Below are 20,034 nucleotides of genomic sequence, written 5' to 3'. Positions count from 1 at the left end.
AGTCTTAGAACACAGTATAACTCGATGCGTGTTGGTATTTACGCGGTATTCGATTGGTTAAGAAATAGTGCCGGTTTCCCATCTAAGAACACCGCAGAGTTTCATTTGAATTTTACCAACGAATGATTAATTAGCGACCCTCTTTTCCCCACCCTAACCTAATTTACTCATTCCGGCTCGCTAGAAGCGATCTTCTCTGCATTTGTCTCGCAAGTTGTTAGCATTTCTCAATCGTCAAACGTACTTGCATCAGTTTTTTTGGCAACGGTACATTTGACAACAATTGTAACAACAAGAAATTATAGAACTCTTTTAGAAAACACAGTGGTTCTTGCGAGCCGACCTGGCCATGTATGTCTGACATTGTCGCGAAGAAAGGTAGGCTTGCCTTGTCGACCTCAGCCTTTTCTGATAGACAGCTCTGTTCAGATGATGTAATTAGACTTTATACAAATGCTGCCGACCGTCGTACTTCTCTCAAAGATTTCCTAGTTTACCAAAGTCATTCATCTCAAAAAATGCAAATCATAATATTTTTCAAATGAGATTCAATTTAACTTTGGATAGCTTAGGCGTGTTTCCCAAAGCTATTTATTTCGTTCTTTGCCCCATATCGACGAACAAACAGCATTTGTCACTCGAGGAAATTCTCTGTAGGTATCTATCATAGTGACTGCGTGTTTCTCGGCGCAATGTTTGAAGACAATGAAAAGTCTTATTTTTTTTCTTATATTTCCTTTAGTCTACAGGATTCCTCGTTTCTGGTAAAATCCTACTGGTTCAAAATATTCGATGATAGTCGGCTGTTCGCAAGCTATTTTTCGGCCTATTACCGAAACGTTTGCCATCTGAGATCGCCCTTCAAATATCTAGTCGGTGTAAAGATGCCCCGCTTTTTTTGAACAGTCTTCAAGCTGTTTTCTCACTTGTCGATTCCCCGCTATACACAGTACACTTATAGCGGATTGCTTTGGTAATTTCCGATCTCGGACAGGAGATAAAGTAGGTACCAGAGGAGAGATGCATTTGAAACATCAGGTTTTTGAGTTGAAGTAAATTTCTGTTCGCCACGCAATATCAATATTATTGCAAGGGAGGGAAAACGCTTTTCAATAGTATATTAAGGTGGGCGAACAAATGGCCGAGAACGAAATAAGAGATTTAACAAAAGTCGCTATTATTTTTTAACCGAGCTATATATATATATGGAGTGTGTGTGTGTATGTGTGTGTGTGTGTGTGGTGTCTGCATGTCGAGCTGAATTCAGCTAAGGCGGCGGCGTCGTCCTCGTGCTCGTTGTTCCACACGTCGTTCATTTCCTTTTTGGCCTAGCTAGCGTGGCAGCAAACAATTATGAAACGTCGTATTTTTTTGCCAAAAGCACAGCTCCTTTTTGTAGGATAGGGATTTCGTGCTACTTTTCTTCAGTGACCGTCATCTTCGCGAAAAATACTCGGTGGCAAGTATAGCGCTACATTGGTTCATATAACTCCGTTTTATGGGACGATATAGATCAAACCCGCAGGGGTTTTTATGTGATATTTTCTTAAAATTTCATGAACTTTAGTAATGAATTCTTTAGACCGTAAGATGAGGTAATCTTTGGCAAATAATCCATTGCAATTTTTTTCTCCTACAGCCAAGGTTGCTGTTAACGGTAGCGTTAACTGAATTTCGCTTTGTCTTGCCCCACGTGTGTGAATCTTTGGTCACGGTTTATGAGAAATGCGGTGAAAATGCCGGCACAACAACTTAACAAAAGACAGAAAGCCTACCAAAATGAGTCCGTTGGAGGGACGGCATCACCATCATCGTCGTCTTTGAGCGGTTGATTGTAAGAATGGAAGCGCGCCACGGGAAAAAGGAAGGGATGTGAGTGTTGCTTGTACTATATGTAGTAGCAGTAGATTTTCCTCTGATTCCGCTTGGCCTAAGCGGCAGGACGAAGAGGCCGGCAGAGGTATGAGGGAGGCACCAGACGGTGCGCGGCTGCGCACAACCTGGACCGCACTTCGATCATATTTCAATGAGATTTAAGATCGCACCCTCTAAGCGATCGAGCTAGTGCGCCTGCCCATTAGATGATCTACTTTATTTGGAAGCAGTGACGATAACGACAATAACAACAGCAACAGCAGGGAAGAATGTAGCCGCGAAAAGGAAACTGACTGTCACGGACGGAAACTCATGGCGGATCGTTATTGCTAGGATCCTGTAATTTCGCCCCGTGATTTAAGTGACCCTCACATGTCTAATTAGAGAAAAACAGACCAATAAGCAATTTGAAATAATGCAATGTGCTGCTGGTGGGAAGGGTGTTAACACTGAAAAAGGTAGAACCCTGTGTAAGTAATAAGATATTTACTAAGTGCAATTGAGCATTTTGTTTAGCCTGCCTTAATACCAGTGTGTTTTTAAACTCAATTCGTCTTATAATTGATAGAAATTTCATCGAAGCAGGATCACCCTGATCTGACTAAGCCACCTCATGTGTAGCCGAAGGTAATATTTCCCTACTTTTTCTAGAATCTATTCTTGCCCTTAGCTGATGCTTGCTTTTTATGAGAGTCCAATGATACCGAAATGGGTTAACATTTTGAACGCACGCTAGTCATGTAAGGATATGAGTGATACTTAATTTGCAAAAATGTGAAGATAGTGTTGACAATTTTTTTTCTTAATAGATATTTTTAGTTTCAGCAGCTGAGCGTATCCGTCCATTATCAACGAAGAGGACCACGGTCTCTTTAATCTAGACGCAACCAGCAAAACACGTTCAGCTGCATATTATTTACAATGCGAAACGGTTATTTGCTCAAGTTTATTTAAAAATTATGTACTAGAATTAAAATTTCAGCGATCAACTTATTGGTCGACATAAACTGTTTTGTGTGCCTCAAATGTAACTTTGGAAAGCCCACATGGAATTTAGATAATAACCCAATAAAAAATGCGACCTTTTCAGATATGACTGAAAATATATGATATAAGCCCTCGTGAAGGTAAATGATTGCTGCAGCATTATTGTAAAAATTAAATTTTTCACGAATGTTTCCTTGATGCTTCAGTCGCTTATGTTCGTTATTGTTGTCGCTGGCGATGTCGTTGTCGACAATTTTGATGCTGTTTCTTTTTCTGTTCTAAAGTAATTTCATTCGACTACCGGAGGTGATACCGTCACGGCTGCCGCTGCAACCACTGCCAGTAACACCGTCACATAAATCGTCGCTTTTCCAGAAATCGACAAGATATCGCGCCATACACACAGAACACAGATAGACATACAAAGCACCGGCGCTGGTGGCGATTTCTAATCGCGACCACCCCGCCCGGCCGCCCCATCGCCTGCCCAATGGACCACCGATGATCGCGCCGGAACGCCGGCCGACGGAGCAGAACTGAATCTAGTGGATTTAACGCCGGTCCGTTCGTTCTCTCCGAAAGAGAAAGATCAACCGAAACGAGCACCGTGATGTGCGTGACTTTTGACGAGACCTTTCCTCCTTTCAACCTTCCTCCTTAGCCCCCCTCCATTTTTTTCTTCGTTTTCCGTTCAAACGTTTCCGACAGTTCTGTCTTCTGAATAGGATCGCTGCCGATCATCCTGCTCTCTCTAGCACCATCCCCGAGTGCCTGATTTTCCTGCTTATAAACTGCTGTCCATAACACGGACCATACCACAGTAGCAACAGTGGCAGCGCCGTGTACCATGCGCGCTTTCCCGCTCCCCCATATTTTGGCATAAATATCTTCTAGCTATGAAAACCCATCACTGACAGCTATCATCTATGTACGTAGACATTAAGCATCGATTACTGGAGGGGGAAACTGCCGAGGAACTATGGGTGCGAGAGGAGTGGAACAGCACATGGAGAGAAGAAGGACGAGGGGGCGGAGGGGATAACATGGACGTATTCAGGGGGTCAAATGGATAAAAAGAAAGGCATCTTATCCCATTTTTTATTTCATATCCTCGTATCGATCGATAAATTGTGCTCAAAGAGCATCAGCAACATCATCATCGTAGACATCATGGTCATCATGTTCTCCAGAACGGCAACGCTGGCGGCTGTACTAAGCCGCTACGGTTCCACTGTGTTGGCAAAATAATAATAGTGATAAGTGGATGACGGGCGAAACTGGACGGATGGACGCCAATCGGAGAAGGAGAGAAAGGAGGAGGAGGAGGAGGAGGACGCATCTCTCGCGGACAGAGTATTACTGACATCAACCACTAACACAGCAGCAGCAGCAGCAACAATAAAGCAGCGGTCGGGGTGGCTTGTCTGTCTGGCCTGGTGCCTACATGCGCTGTCCACAATCGATCGGCCTTCTAGACATTTTCACTAGAAAATTCGATTCAAATTTATGGCGTTTCCATGAACGCGCACAACAGGCGCTACTGTTCGCCACCCTTTGTCATCAGCAGCGCCATCATCGCCGTCACTACAACTTCGACTTCAACGATCACTGTCGCCGTTAAGACTAATGCTGCTGCTACAGCCGGCGCTACCGCGGCGCCATGGCCGTAGACACCATCTTCATGCGCTTCCATGGACGGACATACACAGACACAGAGATTTCTGCCAGCGGCAGCGACAGTACGCTGAACTACTGCCGTTTGCCACCGCTTGACGACGACTGTGTGGCTTCGTCGTCATGGTTTTATTTTATCTTCATGTATTTTTCGTTTCTTCTTATCCGCGTTCGTATGCGTTGATGTGTGTGTCTGCCTGCCAGCCAGCCAGATAGTCGGGCTGTATGTTTTCTGCGTGTGTCCCTTCTTTTTCGCCTTCGTAATACCACCACCCCTTCTGAACGAACGACGATGCCACTGGCGACGTTTGCGTCGACTCGTTATGCTCGAAGCTTGACCCGCCCGTTCCGTCTGTTCCGCGGCACGCGCGAGCTCAAGTAATCTCGTGGAGCTGAATTTATGACGAGTGTGAGAGTACGCGAACAGATGTGTGTTCGTGTAATGGTGGCGTACGTCGATGTCATCGTTTGTGTTCAAGTCTAATGTTTTGAGAGGCAGCGATGGACGACATCTAACCGAAATTCTCTATGACTGCACAAAAAAGGACCCCGGGAAGGACCCCAGCGGTTCTTGCTGATGGGTCGAATGCGGTTCATCTTCGACAAACAGCAACGTAGTCATCGTACCTTAGACACTTCTCAGAAGGAGCAGCTCGGGCACGCAAGACGAACTTACTACCGTAGCTACGAGACCGTCATCGTTGTTGTTATCAGAAAAAGTGTTGAAGGTAACGTTAAGAACTGCAGCACAACTCAGAAATGGAAGATGACAATATAGAGTGGTGGGAAACGAGGCTTCAATATAACTCAAAATGCTGGTACTTTGATTATATGTGTTGTAACTAAATTTCAGCTCATGAGGCGGGGTTTTTCGGCTTGGCCTTTTGCAGCATAACACACTCAATCACCCATCCATTTATTAGATTGTCAAAAGAGTAATAGCTTGAAACTGGTTACGTACGCGTATTTTGAAATAAGCAATACACTCTTAGGTCTCTAGATGTTCAGTCTGACCACAAGGATGAGGATGGCAGGTTATTTGACAAGCCTTATATTTGTCAAATAACCTGCCAGCAAAACATCTGTTTCATTGCCAATTGGTCTTCTTTTTATAAAAATACACAGTAACGAATACGTTATGGCTTCAGTGCCCAACTATTACGCAGCGCAGTGTCCTAAAGTCAGAAATTATCAGGATTTTGGTTACAGAGTGCAACGTAGTTATGTTGCAAACGTGTTCTAACTTTCTTTCTCTTTTTTCAGACGTTCGAAATTTTAAGTTTAGATTTTATAAAGTGTAAGTTAATTTGTTTCAGCTTGTATTTGACGGACATCGGCCTTAATAGTACATTCAAAATCTGTTCGAGTACTAGTAAATACAGGTAGTCGAAATGTACGTACCCGCTTTGGAAAACACTATTTTTCCGTCTCTAACGGGACAGTTTCGGGGAGTTTCTTCGGTTTTTGCCCTGTCCATTAGATGAAGGAAGGAAATACTGCCTCGTTAGCATCCAGCTGTAATGGGGAGGTGAATGCAATAGGTTTTCCTTCACCTTACTGTACCTTCCCTATCTGTTAATTAAATCAGCGTATAGTTTATTATAGCCTGATAGAGCCTTTAGCTTTGTTCCTAACTTTTCTTGTTCTCGTCAATTGAACTTGTGAATTTTAATTAAATACTATAGAATAGCGACGCTGACAAAAGGCACAGTCCCGTAAAAAAAAACCCTATTTGTTAAATGCGTTTTAAAATGATCCGCTTCTTTAGAAAGTTAAAACTGCACATTGATAACTTACTTATGGAACATAAGCACAGACCTTTTTGACGAAAAACAAGATTTCTGCTCAGGTAATCTGTAATGCGCAAACACGTCCAACAATAGACTGACCTTAGGGATCTTTTTAATAAAAATCTATAACGACATTATTATACTATGTAACTGTTCTCACTTGTAAAAATATGTAAATATTGTCTCCAAAGAGGCGATTGTTTGCTTACCAAGTTTATTGTTTTTGTTACATCGCCATATCTTAGCAGCTAGCTGAATTAATTTCGAACAGATTATCACATAGTAATATTTTAGGTTATCCAGACGTTCCTAAAAATTCACTCCAAAGAAAAGCTGGCAGCGATCCCTTGCCGTCGACAACAGTCTGAAGAAAAACAGTGTTACGTACCATCAACCGGCTTAACTTGATCGAAACACAAATTATTAATTAGACATCTACTCTTGGCCTATCGAGTTGCCTCCGTCGCTCCTGTTAGCCGCTCACAAATGTCCTCATGAAACCGATAGGGCTCTCCCGACACCGAGGCGCCAGCTATATTTTTGGCCAATGACCATAGGTTTTTGTTATTACTATCATTACGTTTGTATATTTAACCTTTCTGCTACTGTTATCAATATTGTTATGTTAGTGTCATCACTGCTGACTTCGTGGTGGCCGTTGTTATTGCTATTGTTACTACCATTATTATTACTAGTAAAACCAAATAAAAAAACTTTACTTCCTGTTAATCTTTTACTCCATTAGGAAAAGCTCGATTACTTCGCGTTCCCCCAGCTTAGCTATATATATATATATATATATGTGTGTGTGTTTCTGTAGTCGATAGACGTGTGCGTGTTGTTCCATCGCGGCGCGGTCCGAAGTGTTCTGTTGTCGTGACGACAGCAACAGCAGGAATAGCGGCGTTTACGGCAAGATCCATTATGTTCAGCCTCACTTAACTCGAGCAGGAAGCGGTGAACTGAGTTAAGTGAAACTCGTAACCAACCAAATGAGAGGCTCTACTAGCAGCATTGTCTGTACGCATCGTTTTTAGGGTAAACACCGTTCAATTGCTTCTTTGAGATTTTCTTCGAGTAGGACAGAGATTTTTATATTCTTGTTCTTTTTCGCTTGTTCCGCGAGAAACGTCGGCGCGTCTGGTAGGACGGCGTCGGTTCGCCGTTACGGCGAAGACCATGGCTTCTCGTTGCTGGCGATCATCTTTATCAGACATACAGTGGAGTTTAATTTGCTCGTATATGTGTAATGACACAGCGTGAACACGGTATATCCCTTTGCCGGTCTTTACGTATAGTGCGTGCGTGTTTAAATCTCTGTCAACTCATTCGTATGGTGAGTAACAGTACTCTAGGGCGCGCTATGTGCTAAGAAGGCGAGCCTGTTGAATGGACTTGTATTCGATGAAGGCAATGCGGCAAGTGCCGATGTTATTTTTGCGGCCATTTTTGTTGTTGTCGTCGTTACTACTGTCGTTGTAGTTGTTGATGATGGCTGTGGTTCGTTGAAAATAGCAAAATGACTGCTCGTAAATAGTATCGCTTGCCAGCAATCGCTTAGAGAAGAAGGGATTCATGGAGGAGCCGAAAGATGACCACACTAGCAGCTGCCAGCTATATCAGGTTGATGTTATCGGCACTGCTGCACAAAGGACGGACCGTTCGAGTAATCCTCAGTAGTATAGTAAAATGAAGTGCGTGTGCCATTGAACTAGATGACAATTCTATACTATTTACGGATAGCCTAAAAGTTTAGGATTGGAGCCCGGATTCGCTCTCTACTCACTAAACGAATTGTACGTTTCTGTGTCACGTAAACGTCACCCGCTTTATCTGGTCCTCGCTTTATATTTGCTATACTGATTCTAAAAATTAGTTTCCCGAACGTTCAGCAGTTTTGTCATCCGTTATTGCAATTGGCGTTGTGCGCCATATTGAGCTGAAAAATCAAACGTATGGTCTGGCACTCGGCTGGTCTGGATCACTGTCTGACGCTTCTGCGAATGGGTCGCTATGAAGGGGGCCATTGTATCGTATCAAGCAGACGTTCGAGTCGATATCTAAGCTGACAAACGAATGCGCTTGGAACACTTTAAAGGTAATACGTTTTTGTTAGTCCGTCGTCGATCGTAAATAAACGTTTTTGTCGATTCATTTTTATTTCTTTTTGATGCGTGCGTATTCATAAAATATGCCTCTGTTTTTAACCAATTACTTTGTAGGCAGCTGCGTCTGAAATACGTTAGGAAGGTCGAACATTTTTGCCAGCCGACGTATGTGATCAAAAAATATAACTGGGATAGTTACGGGAAATGTTGGTGGTCAATAAAAGTTCTTGTTGAACACAAGTTAAAGTATCGTGGGGTTTCCAAACTCGCAGATCATTTCAGTTTTCTGGAGGAAGAATGCGATCGCAGCTCAGTAGATTAGACAGACGTCCGTGATGATGTATATAAATTTGAACTGAAAAAAAAAAGGAAACAGAATGAAATCCAAAGCAATTACTCAAGCAGGTGTACGGCGTGCCACAGAGCCCATGTCCATTGGTAGGTGGTATGACACAACGCGCTTGCCAACGCCCGTGGCGTTGTTGAAGTTTTCATCGATGCGAGCCACTAATCACTTAGCTTGATAGATGCACGATCAGACCCCTGTTTCGGTTGGCAGGCGATGATATACATGGTTTTTAGAAATACCTGATCTGATCCGGGCTGTAACGGCATAGGCATAAGTACGAAGTGCCTGCTTCGAAGCGTGATTGTCAGCCAGGCGGGTGCCGCCATCAATTCTTAACGACGCTCATTTGGATGGTTTCTACTTGTCATGTTGCCTTCTATCAAAATGGTGGGGACACGATCGCTGCCCAGACCTTCGATGTTGCTTTGCTCCGATTACATTGTAATCGTATGATAGTTAACAGCCGTACCTCTAAAATTTCGGTGTTGTGATCGTTTCAGTTAGGCAGGTTAGCACATTTCAGTGTTTCATTACGCGCGCACATTTGGTTTGCTTTTTAAAAAGAAGCCGAAACAGAATAGACCTCCCGCTGTCTACAAGGCTGACATCTTGCTACTGCTGCTAGGTTTACTAGGTGTGTATATATATATATATATATACGGTCTGTTTGTGACTTTTGAATGTACACTACATAGTTTATGTAGCACAGTTTGAATTATCAACATTTTATCAGTTGGCAGGCTATGGAATATTGATCGTTCTTTGATGTCTCGTCAAAAAATCATAAAAGAAGATTCCGGGCAACTGGGTCGACCGTGATCCTATAATTTGAGATTTAAACACTAATTCGTTACACATTCAAGTATCAGATATCTTCACGTATCGATCAATCAAATGTTTGTTTGTTAGATTGTTAGTAAACGTAAATGTTTACTAATAGTAACATTTAGATGTAAGTAACTATAGCTTTTCTGAACAGAGACCTGGTGTTGATTTGATGATTGAAGAACTACGACGACTTTCTAAGCCATAATAAGAAAAGGCTTAATGTGCTTTTTCGCTAACATTAGTAGGACATCTTGATTTTAAGTATGGTACGTCGTAGCTTCAAATCGTAATTTAGGAGGCCTAGATGATATGCTTAAATGTAGACAAATTGCCACTCGGTGCAACCGGACGCGGCCCTCCATTTCAAGGTTCAATGTTGTTGACACTGAAAAAGCGGATGATGAATTAATTTTGTCCAGTGTAAGGCTGCTTGGATTAGGAGGTCGTAAAGCGAACCCGAATTTTTAAATGGGCTAAAGACGGTAAGGGAAATTCAGCCAGAACCTGCCCTTTGGTCACCTACAAAGATTCACGAAACGTATTTCTATAAATATTCTCTGAATCATACTTTATTTTACAATGGAGAGCAAGAGAAAGATCCATTAGAAAAATCTTGTAAATATTAGTTTACAAGCAAAGGGACCGCATTTGATTTGTTATTTGTGTTGACCTATGCTTGGTTTAGACATAGTCTAGTTTAGTAAAACTCTGCTTTACATACACATTTAAAATAAGCAGTCAACCCTGATAGTAAGAGAACAGAACCTTTCACTATGCTATTGTTTGTAGAAAATATTTTTGAAAAGCTGTACGGGAACGCTACAAGTGTTTGGCGTTCGCCAATCAAAACAATTCTACTTGCTCTCGTGGGCATGGATAGATTCGTTGTAGGGACTATACTCACTTTTCACATATTGAATTTTCATCAGTTTACGAACGGTACCTCGTTACGTTTAGCTCTCATTGTTAATAGCCGTCAATACAAACATGAAGGATCGTTTGTCCAATTGGAATCATGTAACGTACACACACACGAATAGAACCCCGATATGTGCATAGAAGACGGCGCCCGACATCGCCTATACTGGAAATAATTGTGGAGTAACAATGACTGCCACTAGCCTATGCCGAAGAACCGCTTGCTCATACAAGCGGTTCTTCGGCAGGATAGGCAAATTCAGTGACTTCGTATGAATTAGCCGCAACATAAAGAAAATCGTATGGAAACCCAGTTACAATGATTATAAGCTTCTTATTGGTTGAAGGTTGAAGTGGAAAGCACTGACATAACAGTTAACCTGCAATCTTTGACAATGGCCATTTACCTTGTCTAATGAATGAACTGGCTATCTATTCACCGCGTAGGCTTGCAACGATGCAGCGAGCGTAGCACCAGTATAGGAATGAACAAAAAGAGGTACGCGACGCTAGCTGTCCTATTTCGTCCACGGATCGTACGGTCGACATATAGCGCGCGCCAGAACAAAGCTCTTAACAATCGTGACCAACATGTTGCGTAAGTGAGGCTATCGCCCGGCTGCAGTTAACCGTGACTGATTGACACGTGTGCGTGCGAACGCGTGGCTCGTTCTGGTGGTCTATGCGGCGGGGGGTTCTCAACAGCCTCTGCCATTCAGGAGTAAAGGGCGGATTAGGTTATCAACGGCTTCCTACTACGTTGTGCTCTTCCACTTATACGGATTCAATGATAGATCAGCGACTCCGTGCAAAGGCGTTAGGTGCTGCAGTTCCAGATATACTAAGTAGTTCCATGTCGACCCTTAGCTTCAGTTCATACAGTCGTAGAGGGACGAAACACACTCGAAATAGTTGAAACTTATGCTGTTATTTAGAACTTCTATGCCTTATAACAATCGTATCATAATTCGCGCTGCGATTTCTATAAATGTCCAGCATCCCATAACACGACTGTCTTATACGACTCATCGCTATTGAATGAGTAATCGAGTGGCTTAACTTCTGTCATGACGTAATTAATAACAGTGGCCACTAGAGATCTGTTACTCGGCCTTAAACTACACGGGAGAAGTACTGAGTGGATCAGGTCACAAATTGTTTCCATTCACGTATGCAGGGACCGACTTTGCGGGCTCTATTCATTGTCGCCGACAAATGCAGAAGTTATATTGGGTTACTTGTTTACGCAATCATTTGAATTATATTGAATATAACGAACTTTGGATCCATGCATTCGCTACCATCGGACAAAAACAAGGGTAGCGACTGGCCGCTCTTCGAAGGTTATGGCTCCACGTCCTGCGGATTCACTTTTTGGCTACCCCGTTTCATACACTCAACCGGCGACAGTGAAAGGCAGACGGTACCTTCAGAAGCCTTAGATTTGCTGAGCTTCAATCGAGAATGTATTCAAAGAGATGGCTTCATCAATCGACGATGCTAAATGGTTTTCGAACTCTTCACATAGCGATCATTCAGAGTTCTGCCAATCTATGAAGCCACGCAGAAAGTAGGCGATTAAAAAAGGTAAATCATGCTCCTACTTCCCCCCGAACATACACTGGCCATTAGCTCATTTTATGGCCTTACTCGACGAAAAAACAATCGATCTCAACAAAGTTCATGTACTACTCACTTCTCTAACCGTCAGCAATATAAAAGGTTTATTCAACTGTTACATTAGCTAGAAGTGAATTAAGCTAAATAAAGGTAAACTAAGAGATCTATACTTCACACATTTACCTATTTACTCTGGAGATACCGATCTAAAGAAGACTTGGTTTCGGCACAACTAGTATATATGCGTTTCTTGCTCGTCACCTGTATTCTCTTTCAAAATGAAACATTATCCCTCGCCTATGCTCGTGGGGGTCGTCCAAGAATATGAGAAATTAATCAGCGTACCTCACATGAAATCCACGATTCGGTTTTAAATTACGCGCGTAAAGTTGCCCTATAGTCATTTTACTGAATGGATGAACTGTGTTCTACGGCGATACTTACATACAATCAGGGCCGACACTCAGTAAATAAGTGTAGTTTCTGCGTGCACGCTGGGAATCTATTGAGGATTGATTAGTAAAAGGCATTCGAACGAACGCAGTGAAAAGGCAAGGTGCACCAGGGTGCCCTTTTGTAACGTGCGAAGGTTCTGATCATCGCTCTATACGGGTCACGTACGTAGGTTCTCCTACCAGAACTGATTTCAGTTCAACAGACTGATCATCATCCGCATTGTGCCGTCACAATGTATCGATCCAAGCCTATATCTAAGAGTGTCGTTGACTGTTAGAGCGCGCAGTTAGTCGCACATCATTGGGTAACAAAATTATCACAAATTGTTTAGTACAGGATGATAACCATTGGGTGACACCCTATAAAATCAACACAGCTTACATAATTTATGCTAGTTACCTACAAGCGATATGTGTGTCGGCGCCCAAGTTAGTAATCGGCGTCTAATTGTCCAAATACGTTTCTATTAAAAAGAATATTGAATTCGTGCGATTAGTTTAAGTGGCTAAATGGAGCTAGCTTGTCTCCTTTTCCCCTTGTCGCGCTGCCGTTTCTCCTCTCGTTTGTTGCAGCTCGCGGATGACGGAATCAGACTCGCGCTCACTTATTTGCCCTCTTCTCTCTCCGAAAAAAAGGCAGAAGTAAAGACGAAGCAGATGCTTGTGGCACCTCACAGCAGATTCATCAATTCGAATCAGTGCGACGGATTCAAACGTTCCGCCGCAGAATCGAAGTATCCGGGAGTGAGTTGTAGGAAACACCTAAACAAGAAAAAACGATGGGGAGGTGCGAGAAGGGAAAAAAGAGAAAGGGCGGTGCAGTCGGCGTTTGTTGTTTGTGACGGGGCAAGTGCTTTGCCATTGCGGCTAGTGAAAAAACGAAGTAAAGCAAAACGAAGTAAAGCAAAACGGAGTAAAGGAAAGAGAAAAGCATGAGGACGCTGCCGAAGGAGCAGCAATAGCAGCAGGAAAGTGTTTTGTGTAGTATTTGTCGGTTGTCCTGTTGAGTCTATGCGCGCGTATGACAGGGGGCCGCTCATTCACTGTTTCACTTTTGGTTCGTGCGTTTTTTTTTGAAGATGAACGGATTGTTCTTGCTCGACTTCCTGGTCGTCCCTTTCTTTTCTTTTGATTCTTCTGCAACTAACTTCCCCTACGTCCTCCCTAAAGTCTCTCATGCCTCGACAGTCGTATCTTTTCCACTCGCAGCTTCTAGGCGCCGCGGCATGGCATTCGGTTGGATCTCCAAGCATGCCTGGAGGGAATGGGGAGAAGGACAACGCCAAGGGAACAATTCGAAAAAAAAAGCGAAGAATCTATCTCATACTTTAGCCCTGGCGCTCTTTTCCTCTCACTTTTCAAAATTGAGCCTAACAGAAGCCTGCGATAGCAGTAGCGGCGGCAAACAGTCGCAATGTGACGCGACAAATGATGCCTGACTCGTTGGGGGGGGGGGGGGTAGTAGCAGGACCCGTTTAGACAGATGCTGCGTTCCGGTATTTCCGCCAGAGCTGCTGCTACTGCCACTGCTGCTCACTTACTGTGAGTCTTTGTGGTTTGCGCCGAGGCGGCCAGTGTGCCGAATACCTTCGCCCCTCAACGCGCACCGGTTGCAACGGCCACTACAGACTTCACGCTGCGACGATGACTGTACAGCCGCAATTCTCGCTGCTGCTTCGGGTAGGAGTGCCGAGGACCACCGGTAGACGGACCTCTGCGTGCAGTTGCTTCAACTGGCGCATACCCCCCGAACCATTCACTCCCCCTATGTTCCTGCTTCCCATTTTCCTTTAGCCCTCGACTATAAGTAATGGAATCGAATGGATCTTTCTTGCCTCGAGCAGGCGTAACGTAGACAAGAAGAACGGGCAAATCAGGGAGCAGCTCGAAAGAGAAGAAAAAGCTTACTGTGGGTCCACCTAAGAACGCCACGGAAGAAACGACAATGCCTGTCGTTTGATTTAGCTCTTGAATCCCCCGACCGACATCTCGTCTTTTACAGCCACAAGATTCAAATCGAAGGTCGAGACACGTCTGCGCTGCCGAAGATTTCCATGGGATGGACGAAGGATGGGCTGGAACGATAAGAATGGGTACATCGGGCAGACACAGGATAGAGGGGTTCTGCGGGAAAGGGCAGGAGGTTTGAGATATACGAAAAGAAAACGAAGGTTGCTTGCTAACGTGTTACGCCAAATCAAGACAAATAGAAGCAAAACCCAGATCTCTTCAAGCTATCATGAACGAAATAAGAAGGGCGGCCACTTCTAAAGAGATCTAGGCGAAATGAAGAGCAGATACGGTGCAGAGTTCGCTAAACCGACGACAAAACACGTCAATAAGAGGAAAAGAAGGGTTCGCAGAGGAACACTTGTGGCTTGTTGCTTTGCCAACCAGCGGATGCTCTTGAGCGAAAAGAGCGGACAGGCCATACCAATTGTGCTGAAGGACCCTTTGCCCTAAGTGTGTGTTAACGGTGACGAAGGTGACGCAGCAGCATGAAAAAATATATTTACTGTTAACGCCTTCGACGTATTGATTGGATAATTGATTCATGTTTTCCAGGTCCTCTCACCTCAATGTGCACATAAATAGTTACCATTCAGAAATGCCAAATGTCGAGTAAGTTGAAATTCATCAGGAGACGTAGATCATTTTGATTAACGAGATTCATTTTCAATCGATTCTCGAAAAAATTTAAGGCTTTATTAGGTCATTTACCAGGTTCATATATAGAGTGCTTGTTGAATTTGCGAATATGGTTTCTTTATTTAGTGGTTCAAATTAGATATATAAGGTCCATAAGGTCAGCGATAGGCTCAGTAAAGTATCTTTTTATCCCCTACTTCCTAGAAGAATACATTTTCACTTTCTGGTCCCAACGTGTGATCAAAAAAATCGCATTTAATTGCGACATATATAGAAAGCTAACTACTAAAATTTAGTTGAGGTGCTAAATTTGCTATACATAAAAAAAAAACCGTGCATTTGATGCGCTGACAAAATGCTTAGTATACGGCGCAGTGTGCCGTATTTTTATATACTTATAGATGACGTTTTCCTTCCGAAAGCAGACTGACTTCGAATTAGAAAACTACTTCAAATTTCAAGAGCGTCAAGTGCGCGCCAAGGCCTAGCCCGAGAACAATGCCGATGCCTGCGAGCTATTTTCCCATCATTTGCGCGTCGAATCGTTTTCATCCGTTCTTCCGCCGAGCATTTAATCTCGTTTTTCCGTGCAGTAGATGTCAGCCTCCTCCATGATGGCCGTCGCGCGTCGCTTGTCTGACTGTCCACTAAAGACTGCGGACCCTTTTACACTTACGCAAGATCTTGTCGGTTGGCTTATATGTCTACTTGGCAAGTCTGTATAGGTCGCCGTGGAAGATCTCGTTCGCCATGACCATCTCTATCCGTCGCTGGCTGGTTGGCTATCTAAGGCCATCTTACAAGCGAGGCCGGACGCACGATTTGGCTAGTCAGAGTTTTACGCCCCGGCATTGCCACGATCAAGAGCCCACCAGCAGCAGCTAACGCACAAGAGAAAAAGGCGAACCTCCCATCCGTTGCCGTTCTGTGGAATTTGCCTTTTTAGATTTTCGTCCGTCGTCAGCGCTGTCATAGAGTCGCTTTTCTATCGAGCATCATCTGCCCTCCTCGATTGCTTTTCGTCGTTACTCACCCCATCCTGAGAGGTGTTTTGGATCTTTACACAATAGCTTTTCAACTATACTCGCCTAAATTTGACGCTCAGCTATCCCATAGCTTTGATTCTTTTTACACAATTAGTGAAATTCGCACCGTGATAAACTACCTCTGTAACGACTACTGCACAGAGGCAACAAGGAGCAGTTTGGGGCATTAGATATCGCGGCAGGATGTAAATCAGGTAAGATGTTGCAAAGATCCCCGAACAATGTAATTAATCGGTTAAAAATAAAATACAACGGATTTACTGTGTTGGCAAAGGTTAAGAGACACTGGAAAAGAGTTCAGAGAGCAAATCGTCATCGCAACAAACGATTACCTTGACTTCATTTTTACCTTTTTTTTTGCACACTAAGATATATGTTTCCGTCAAGCCTTAAGCTGTTAATTAAGAACACCAAAAATATTCAGTGGTGCTCAATTATTTAGCATATGTTCACACAATAAACGAGTATACGCTGCGCAGTGTTGCATGCCGTTTGCTATTGTTCGGGAAACTATGAAAATCATGAGAATAGCAACTTCACAGTAATACCGTACGTAAAACCCAAGGACATTTATTTAGGACAGTGAGCCCTATCGGAAAAGCTAAACAATAAAGGTGTACTTGTAGTTCGAGATAACCGTCAACACAAGGGGAGTTCTGTAGTAGTTCGACAGTTTCTCATTTTTCCCTGTCTGCCTAGAGAGAGAGAGAGAGAGAGAGAGAGAAAGAGAAAGGTCTTGACAGTCCACCGTTTGCTACTGGGTGTTAGATACTAGTTGAGAGAAAAAACGGGCATCCCCTTCTCCCCCTTAGAGACCTGTCTGTCGTGCCCTAGAGGGTGTTAGCAGCCACCGCAGCTTCAGGGCTATACATAGCTGATCGTGGCTGTGGGATACCGAGCGAATGTAAGGTAGTGAAGGGCAGGGGGTGGAAGTGGAACGAGTTCAATGGGGGTCCGCCGAACAAGGCAAGAAGATGGCAGGCGGCCGGACCGACCCTAACACCCGACGGAGCCGTCGGCGGCGGTGGACGTGGGACCCACTGTACAGGGCGCGAGGTGAGTGCTGTCAGATACAATTTGCCCTCAACAACCTCGGTAAGTGCCACGCAATGACGGATTTCACCCCCAACTCCGAGTGGGAAGAAAGTGGGGTGGTGGGCTTTTGATGGAGACGCCGCACTGTTTAGAAGATATGGCGCCAAGCAAGCGAAAGCTGACTTAGAAGGATCATATGTTTGGGACTCGAAAGAATACATAAAATTCATATAGAAGCCCCTATTTCGCTCTGTTTCTGCTGCTAATAACAACTGTAGCACCATGCAACTAATATAGGTTGAGTCTATTTCTCTTTAAAATGAAGAAGAACGAAATAATTTATAACAATTTAAGGTTTATGCTGTGATCACTGTAGTGATTAAATAGTTTTCTATAAACAAGACTTTTTACGATCTCTAAAAGTGGGTTTCTTAAAAGAGAAGCTTCCGACCAATCGCCAATAATATTTGGAAAAAATACTTTGCCTTTATTTACAGTCAAAATCCCAATCAGTACCCACATATTTATGTATTGTACTTTAATTAGCTGTATTAAGAAACCAAATTTGTGTAAACAATTGCAGCCTGTTTAAAACACGATAGCATGGCGAGAACTATGACAAATCGAAATAAATCAGTTATGGCTCTTCATGACAGATGGGCTGTCCGCTAGTATTACTCACCTGGGTTGCGTTTATTATGAAGTTTCGATTTCTTAAAAATGAAAAATGCCGCGCCGTGGCAAATCTTACTCAAAACTCCAAAAGCACACAAACGGGTGGTAAAATTTCGACTATATCGCGATAGTGGTAGAACACTACGGGACAAATTTACGTCAGCAAAAGTAATACTAAATAACGCAGGTACAGAACATTCGGGATTATACAATGGGATCGCAAAGAGAAATGTTTATCACAAAGTAGCACACCCAGTACTTTATTTTTAAAAATTCTTTTGTGGGTTTAAGTAATTTTATATATTCGATTGTATCTATCGAGCTACTTCTTTGCGAAACTTGTATCTGCCTTGCTTTGCCCTTCAAGTTCGGATCGATGTGCTTGTTTTTTATTCGTTTATCCTGAAAAATACTACAAATTAATAATATTAAGTTTTCAGGCTGTTCATAACTTAAGTGTCCTTTCATAAAGGACTAATTTGCTTGAGGGACTTCTATGTACATACGTACACACAAACAAACGCGAACGTAATAAAGGCTTTATACGCATATTATTTTGTAGCCCTGATAACAGGTGGATAATGTTAAGGAAGCTGTAGGGACTAGAAAGTCAATTATTTGATAGATTCTCGTGTTCCGGACGTTTTTTTACACCCATAAGGAGTCCAACATAAATAGTAAGCTTACAGTTTTAATATTCATATTGAGTAACAGGAGAACCGCGTTATCACTGCACCATTTGCTATAGCAGTGTTTTTCATACATCCCTCACTTCTTATTATTTAATCATCCTTCACAGGGAGGCTCGGAGAGTAAAAAGAATCCACATAAAGGCGGAAAACTAAGCTTGTGTCGAGGCCCTTTTTTCTTTTGCTAGCTGCGGGCGCACCGATCAGTGGTTTCAGTGAAGGAAAAACAGCAGTGGCGATGTTCGTTTCCCAGCCTCAGAAAGAGGAACGATTCGCGTCGGCGCCGACGGAGCTGCGGTGCTGGACGGGTTCCTCTGAGCCACCCGTAAGTTATCCGACCCGCGGGCCACACAAGCTGGGGGTCGCTGCGAATGCGAGATAGCGCATACGCTCAGCCATGCCCTTAGAAGCCATCCGTCCGTCCCTTGGTTCCTTCCCATAGTTCTTACTCAACTGTAGCCTACATGTAAGCACCCTCATGCTCGTCGCTGAAAATAGTCGCAGCTATCCCTCTCACGCATATGCGCACTCACACACATAGAAGTGTCCTAATTAAAGATAATAATTCTTCGTCTTTTCTCGCTAAGAGACTATTTTTTCATTTGGTTGTCTTCAGCCACCCAACTTGCTACTTCATCGTTCTAATCTATCGGTCAGAGGAGACTGGACATGTCGGGATGAGGAGGGGTAAGGAGGAGCTAACTAAGCACCACCGAAGGGTGTACTTCCCCTGAAAGAGCAAGGATACTAGCAATTGACATTGAAAATACGCTCTACATGCTTGAAAGCGGATAGTCGATCTTATACTGCTAATGTTTATTTAAGACATAAAAATAATAGGTTGACAGTAAGGATTAAAGGTCAAGGCATTTGCTCAAACCTTTCTATTGTTCATAACCTACACGTGATTAAAAAGCTGTCTCAGTCCTGAAAATCGCAGAAACCATTATCAAAAACTGAGACTTACGCCTTGAGACTGAAGCAACTCTGCCAATACGTGCATGGCATATTTACGCTTCCAAGTCGTACCGCAACTACTAATATGCAATAAAACATGAGAACCCAGCGTTTTTAACCAGACATACATATAAAGGTAATTTTTAATTAAATTATTCATATTGTAAAAATCAATTAAGAATAATTTCAAGCTTGTAAACGGAGATTTAGTTTGCAATAATTAGAGTATGGACGTGGAAGCTATGTCTCGGTATTACGGACTCGAGATTAACAAATAATAAGCACGTTTATTTTTATATATACCATTCTGCATCTGCCGCTAGCCTCATTCCAGTGGGGGCTTGGCCTTTTAAGCTACGGCATCGAGAACATATAGCAC

At 43.2% G+C, this 20,034-nt stretch overlaps 1 long non-coding RNA gene across 1 annotated transcript; it reads left to right on the top strand.

Moving 5' to 3' along the window:
* Positions 1-3,933: 3,933 nt before the first annotated feature.
* Positions 3,934-19,773, top strand: LOC147759006 (uncharacterized). The gene is made up of 3 exons (XR_015317868.1): positions 3,934-7,364; positions 18,809-19,164; positions 19,315-19,773. It is a non-coding gene; the product is annotated as an uncharacterized LOC147759006 (long non-coding RNA).
* The last annotated feature ends 261 nt before the right edge of the window (positions 19,774-20,034 follow it).

Source organism: Varroa destructor, unplaced genomic scaffold, assembly GCF_002443255.2.
Source record: "Varroa destructor unplaced genomic scaffold, Vdes_3.0 BEIS01000001.1, whole genome shotgun sequence".
NCBI lineage: Eukaryota > Metazoa > Arthropoda > Arachnida > Mesostigmata > Varroidae > Varroa > Varroa destructor.
The sequence above is the reverse complement of the archived record's forward strand: the minus strand, read 5'-3'. Positions and strand labels throughout refer to the sequence as shown.